Source organism: Protopterus annectens, chromosome 4.part0 (genome assembly GCF_019279795.1).
Source record: "Protopterus annectens isolate FY-2018-M chromosome 4.part0, PAN1.0, whole genome shotgun sequence".
NCBI classification, from domain to species: domain Eukaryota; kingdom Metazoa; phylum Chordata; order Ceratodontiformes; family Protopteridae; genus Protopterus; species Protopterus annectens.
The window spans coordinates 963,022,133-963,029,752 of NC_056733.1; positions in this window are offsets into that span (position 1 = coordinate 963,022,133).

Here is a 7,620-nt window from a genome sequence, read left to right on the forward strand (position 1 = left end):
ACGGAGACAGTATTTTAAAAGAGGTGGAACAACTTGATAATAATATTACAAATTATTTATTATTTCCACAATATACAGAACTGTACTTCAAAATTTTTGATAGGGTTGATAGAAGGATAAACAATCTTTTTTCTAAGAAAAAAAAGAAATTTAGAAAGAGACAGCAAACAATATAAGGAAAAGAACGTTTATCCAATACAAAATATAGTACATTCAAAAAATTCCTTTTATAAAGATAATAGGAACACGTCTTGGAAAGAAATACAGGGCTATGAGGAAGAATATGACTATGAGGAAGACAATGGTAGCAGAGAAAATCAGGATCGGGGTTTTCCAGTAATTTATCCCTCAGGAAGAACAGCACAGAGACAGATGAACAAGGGGGAATTTTATTATTATTAACCCACAATGATGAGAAAGAACAAGCAATAGAGAAAGGGTTAATATTCACAATAGTTAATATAATGGATGGGTTCACTATTTATAATTACACAGGACAGTTTATTACAGAAACTCATTTCAAGTTCTTTTCCAAGGGGGTAAAATTTGTACCTCAGTTTAAAGCCAACATGGTAGACAGTATCACCGAATTAAAATTGTATACTAGAAAATTAAGTTTTGATCTTTTATTTACAGGTAATATTCATAATCAAACAAATAAGAGAGACCTCCTACATAAGAAGAGTGTGTACAATCCAGCCCTCCATCCCTTGATAGATATCTTTGTAAAACAGTGTTGGAAGAAATATAGGAGTCCTTTGAGAGGAATAAAACTAGGAAAATCAATTAGAATTTAACTAAAGATTAATTTAATTTATTAATGGATTTGAGAAAGGATGAGACTATTAGGATAATGACTCCTGACAAGGGAGGTAGAGTGGTGCTATATAAATCTACTGACTACTCAGATGGGTAGAGTGGTGCTATATAAATCTACTGACTACTCAGATTAAATACAACATTTATTGTTTAATGAAGAGACTTATGTTAAAGTATCTAAAAATCAGATTAATATCTCTTATGCCCGGATCAATTCTTATTTAGAGGAATATTTACTAACAAATAGAATAGAACAAGAAATATATGATTTTTTGTATGTGAGACCCAATTATTCCCATTTTTTTTGAATCCCTAAAATACATAAAAATATTGAAAAGCCACCTTTTAGGCCTATCGTGGCAACGGGGGGTATCAAAACTTACCCCTTAGCAGTATTTGTGGACTCTTTGGTGAAACATGTAGTGTATGAAAGAGGACATTTGACGAAGGAATCCTGGGAATTCTTAGGGACATTGAAAAAGGACAAATGGCAAGATAACTTGATATTCCTCACTATAGATGTTAAGGACTTATTTACAATCATTTCAAAGAAAGAGGGGTTGGAATTTTTTGAAGAAGCTCTTTTTACTTTCTCAAAATTAGATCAAAATAAAATTTATTTAATTACTGAAATAATGGCTTTAGTACTAGAAAACAACTTTATTTTCTTTGAGGGGGAGTATTATCAGCAGATTCGAGGAGTAGCGATGGGGGCAGCATGTGTCCCTGTCTACGCCAATATTGTACTTTTGGGATGGGAGTCCAACCACATCTTTCAAAGCCCTTACTGGAATAAAATTCAACTATATTCCAGATTTTTGGATGATATTTTTATTCTATGGAAGGGCACACAGGATGAGATCCCCAAATTTGTGGAATATCTAAGTGGTACCACTGAATTTCTTGAGTTCATTTACAATTTGTCTTCTACAAGTATTAGTTACTTGGATGTACAAATAATTAGAGATGTGGATGGATTTAGATCCCAAATACATAGAAGAGATACATTCTGAAACACATATTTACACTTTGGGAGTAATCATCCCCCAGCACAAAAGAAAAGTATAGTGAAAGGACAGGCAGTGAGGGTAGCATGAATGACTTCCCATCACGAAGATCTGGAAGAAGAGTTAAATAAAATACAAATTATGTTTGGAGAGAGAGGATATCCCAATGAATTGGTGAAGGAAATTATTTCAGAAGTATACAACAAATAAGGTATAGATTGCCTCCCTTTGCTAGGGGTAGGACTAGAGAAAAACAATATGGCAATAAGTAAAGGAACTGACAAATACAAAAAAGCATGTGTGTTAGAGTACAATTATTTGACTAAGGAACTCAGGGAGATAATGCACAAGAACTGGAGTATTTTTAAAACCAATCAAGAAATATACAAAAAGTTGGGTGAAGGTCCCATGTTTGTGAATAAAACAGGGTACAATATTAAGAGTCTCTTGGAACACAAGTTAGAATATAAAATTGGAACAAATACAGGAACTAGATCATGTGGAGGTTGTAGACAATGTTGTTATATACACAAAGAAAATGTTGTAGTCTTGGACAATAGAATGAAAAGCAGAATAGAATTTGTAAAAGGAAATTGAGTAAAGGAGTTGTTTATTTAGCACTTTGTAATTCTTGTTCAGGATTCTATTTTGGAAAAACAGAGCAGGCTTTAAAGAATAGAGTGTATGAGCATGTAAATGACATTAAAAATGGAAAAATTGCAGGTGCATTATACAAACATTCTAAAATATGTCCTCATTTTATTAAGTTTTCATTTGGGATAGTAGAACAAGTTAAACAAAACCCAGGGGGTGACTGAAAAAATCTGTTAAAGAAAAAAGAAACTCAATGGCAATTTAGAACAGCAGCTATGTTTCCCCCTGGTCTAAATGATAGTATTTCTATTGTCCCAGTATTACAGGAGAGGGCAAATAAAATATAAATTAATAAACATAACATAGTAAAAGCTTGCACAACAGAAACTTTTAAATATGTATGTAATATATTGTTTTTAATAACATTATTAGGATGTGGATTAAATGTTTTATATAACTTTAAGAGTGAATGAATAGTTTAAGGAACGTATATTAAGAAGTTAATTGCGTCAGGGTTGTGATTGGTTAATAGTTTTTATAAAAGTAGGATGTTAATGTCTGGAAAATTAATTCTGATGAAGGCTGTATTGTTACAGCCGAAAGCGCTTAATTCTGATCTTTTAAAAATAAAAACCCTTGTTTTCAGCACAGCCTATTTTATTTGTTTTAGTGGTCTCATTAAAGTGTTCAAGAAAAGTATAATTTTCTCTTTTCTTTGTTTATCTCCCCTATTATCTATGACCTTTCTTGTTGTACTTTACATTAAATACCCTCACCTATTTCATGCGGTATGACTATGTTCAGATGCTTTTCTTTGTCTCCATTGTCTCACTACATCAGATTGAGCTGTGTTAGCCTGGATCCAAAAACGATTTACATAATATATGTATTGCACTATTTCGTGTTCAGAAACAAATGCTGAGTGTTTGCAGTTCATTAAAACCTACAGCACGAAACCTGGAACAGAGGACAACCCCATTTGATATTCATAAACGCCGATGTGTAAATTAATTTGCTGGCATTATGCATACAATTCAGAAATATATGTGGGGTGTAATGCTGATATAAAGGTGAATTAAGAAACAGTATAGTATTCTAAAAGATATGACTAATAAATTATTGGATTTAAAGCAAAAGTCATGGTGCTGCTAAGCACGGAGTTCTCTATAAATGTTATTGAGCAGTAACTCAAAACAACTTGAGCCATTAAGACTTTGAAAATGACTGACTAAACAGATCTCTTTCCAGAACTGCTGCCAGACCAGGAGATTATCTTTAAATATTGTCAGTATTGGGAGATACTTCAGGCCATACCTCTTAACTATACAGATTTCGCAGAATGCCCAGATTTTGTCCTCATATTTTGGTCTGTTTCTCATAAAATTGTGGTTTTCTGGCAAATCATTGGCAAATTATTGAGGGTTGAAGTCAGAAAATAATGACAAACATTTGAGTTTCACAATTCATACCCTTCAGAAAATCCATGCAAGTACAAAACCTGTTATTCTATCAATTTTCTGAATTTGTAAGAGCAATATTTATAAAGTGTCCCTATTTTTGGGCCTTTGCGCCCTCCATTATTGATGGCCTTGTGCCGATTTCTTGCTCTTAGAGGTTGAGATTTTATGCTTCAGGCTGTGTTTGGCAAGTATCAACATACACAACAGAGCACAGCCATCAGTGAATTCCCATTCCTCTGATGTGAGCATGTGAGAGTGTGTGTGTATATGTGTGGCTGTCCAGAGCCATATAGGTACAAACAACTTGCAACCACCAAAAACTTCACCTTTCAAAAAACATCAGTAGCAAATGGGGGGATTCATTTTCAGTGTACTAGCACGACTTAAGGTATATAATGGAAACTTTAAAAGGGAACTAAACAAACTTGAGTACCGGATGAGAATCAATTATCATGCATTAAGTCCTAGAGGAATGAATTTAGACAGTAACATAACTTTGTAAATAGTAGGATAAAAAACAGCAAGATGAAATTTATGAATATAAATTATAACAAAAATTAATATTTTAAATTAGGTTATTGTAATGTTATATAAATGCATTTGTATGCACACATGAATTATTTGTCTATGTTTAAAGTATATTGTTATATCATATGTGCTTATTTTTTGTTATTTGATGTATACACAATGTTTATGATATTTAAGAATTTTTTCCCCTTGAGTTGTGTAGATTTACACTATATGGTTGCACTTTAATGAAATCAGTCAGCAATAATTATAAATTATTTAATTGATTAATTAATTGTAAATAATTGTTTGTAGTGTTTGGTATATAAGGAGGTGATTTTTTGGAAGTAAATTGTTCCATTGAAGGCGAATGGCCGAGGTACCAGAACATGCAATAAAAGGTTGGGAGGGTGGCCTAATGATTAAGATGTTTGTCTTACAAACGCAAGGTGCTGGGTTTGAGTCTCACAAGGGATAATTGGCTAGACTTAAAATGGCTCATAAGGGCAGTTAGCCTAATACTAACCTATGAACCTAAAAGGATATCTGTGCATTGTTCTTTTCATGGTTATGCTACTGATGTTTTTCAACAGAGCCATATAGGTGTCAGATTTGGTGTTTCCAGGCAGTCGTCTCCAGGATACTTGTGACAGCTGTTGGATGTAATACTACACTACTATGAAATATATATATATATATATATATATATATATATATATATATATATATATATATATATATATATATATATATATATATAGTGAGAGAGAGAGAGAGAGACACACACACACACACACACACACACACACACACACACACACACACACAGATATGTATCATTCCTGCAGATAGCAGTGAAATGGCAAGTTCTAATGAGGCATTTCTACATCATTGCATAGCTCCTTTGCTGTCACATTCATAGACCGAAGCAGCATACTGTAGACAGATCCTTACACTGGACCTGAGACCAGGTATGAAATTCACAGAGCACATAAACAGGACAATCATAGATGCAGATAGTCAATTAATTGAATATTATTTTTTAATTAATATTTTTGCAGAGGTAGAGGAGGTCACATGTGCGCCACATGGACAGTACCTGACACCCTACTCGGACACGATGACATTAGCACCAGTACACATGACGTGGCAGTTGACAGTGTGGTGGATGGCATTGCCACCAGTACATATGACATGGCAGTTGACAGTGTGGTGGATGGCATTGCCACCAGTACACATGACATGGCAGTTGACAGTGTGGTGGATGGCATTGCTACCAGTACACATGACGTGGCAGTTGACAGTGTGGTGGATGGCATTGCCACCAGTACACATGATGTGGCAGTTGACAGTGTGGTGGATGGCATTGCCACCAGTACACATGACATGGCAGTTGACAGTGTGGTGGTGCTTTATGTTTGCATGCACACTTGCTTCAGAATTGAATAATATTTATGCCAACATATAAGCATGTAGAAAAATGCCCTGCACTACAAAAGTTATTATTGCCCTACTGTCCAGCAAGGGACCTCTGTTCTAGTAACAAATTCTTACTACTCACAAATAAGTCAAATAATGTTGCAGGAGACTCTCTCTTCTCCCAGTACTTTGCTAAACTCTGGAATAGTATTCCCACACAAATAAAACTCTCTGACAAACTCAGTAGTTTTAAACCATTGCTTAAACAGCATCTTAACCAGTCCTGGTCCTGCACATGCTCATCACCAGGTTAAGACTTTGTGCTGACTGTGTGATATGACCGTATGAAAAAAAAATGGTGACACCCTGTGTGACAGCAGCTGCTTTGGATCCTTATAGAAAAGTGCACTATTTGTCTTGTTTTTCATCAGAAACAACGAAAAAAAAAACCCAGATTTAAGGGCATGAAATGAAATTATGATTAACTACAATGCTGCGAATCTTCTGGAAATCTGATCTTGTATCTCACTGTGCTGCATGCTTGATGAACTGCTAGCAGAGAGGCCTGTAAACTCAAACACACTCCAGGAACTCCTGCAGCTTGGAATCTTACTGGAATATAGTAAAAACTGCAGAAACCTGCCAAATCTGTCTAACCAGTTGACAATCGACATGGGAAGCATAATCAAAGAAAAAGATGTGAAAGATAAAGAAAGAGAGGTTCTAGAGCAGGAATTAAGGCTAGACTAAAAAATCCTCACAGGCCTGCACATCTTACATGCTGTTGGCAAAAGTATGCTCACTGGAGAGCAAGATAGACTACTTAATGATGGATCTTTCTGTCACAAAAGGAAATATTGTCAGCCTAGCTATCTGGAATTTTGTAAGTGGCTGTGCGTCATTTGTGAATATCCACATGATTCATATTCTTGTGTTACAAATGCATTAGAACTGTATGGTGCCTGTATATCAAACTGCTGGTACAGAAGTGTGTGTTAAAAGGGTTTGTAAAGTACTGAGCTTAAAGATGTATCTACAGTGTACCCTACTGGAAAAGAATAGAAATGTATATACACTATTGTAACTGTGTAAATGTATATATTTTAATGGTTGAAACTGGAACATAGAAGGTTAGCTTTCAAAACTTCAGAAAAAAATAGTTGAAATTAAGTTATTTAATAACTGCGCCATAACAGATGGCTTCAATGCAACAAGGAGACAGGATGTCTAAAACTAGGGAGCCTTCAGCATTGTCTTGTAAGTATTTTATTGTTGTATGTCTTCCAGCAGCTGCAAAGATCTGTCAGTTATGTATTTTTCACAAGTAGATGCTAAAGGCTGGCAGTTTCTAGCAATGAGATTTAGATTGGGAACTAAAGTCAGATGACAAGAAGTGATGTCATCCTGCAAGCTAACCCAGCAATAATATTTGATATCAATTTAAGAACTCTCTGAGACAGGGAGAGCATTTTGTATTTTGTCTTTGACCTGACAGCATCAGCTGGAAGACCCACTCACCACATCTGTCATGCCTTGTTCTCTAAGTTAACTAGGGTACAGTAATTTATCTTAGATACAGTTAGGAATATAGTGAAGTATAGCTTAGATGTTGTCTTTATTTATTTGAGACTCTCCTGCAATGTTGTTTTAAACATTCCCTGTGATTTTGAACTCTGAAGTAACTGATTGTTTACTGAATATTTTCTTGTTCGTTTATTATTTATTATTAAATATATTTATATAAGGATGGCACAGTGGTGTAGTGGTAGTATTGTTGCCTCACAGCAAGAGGTTCTCCAGTTTGATTCTCAGCT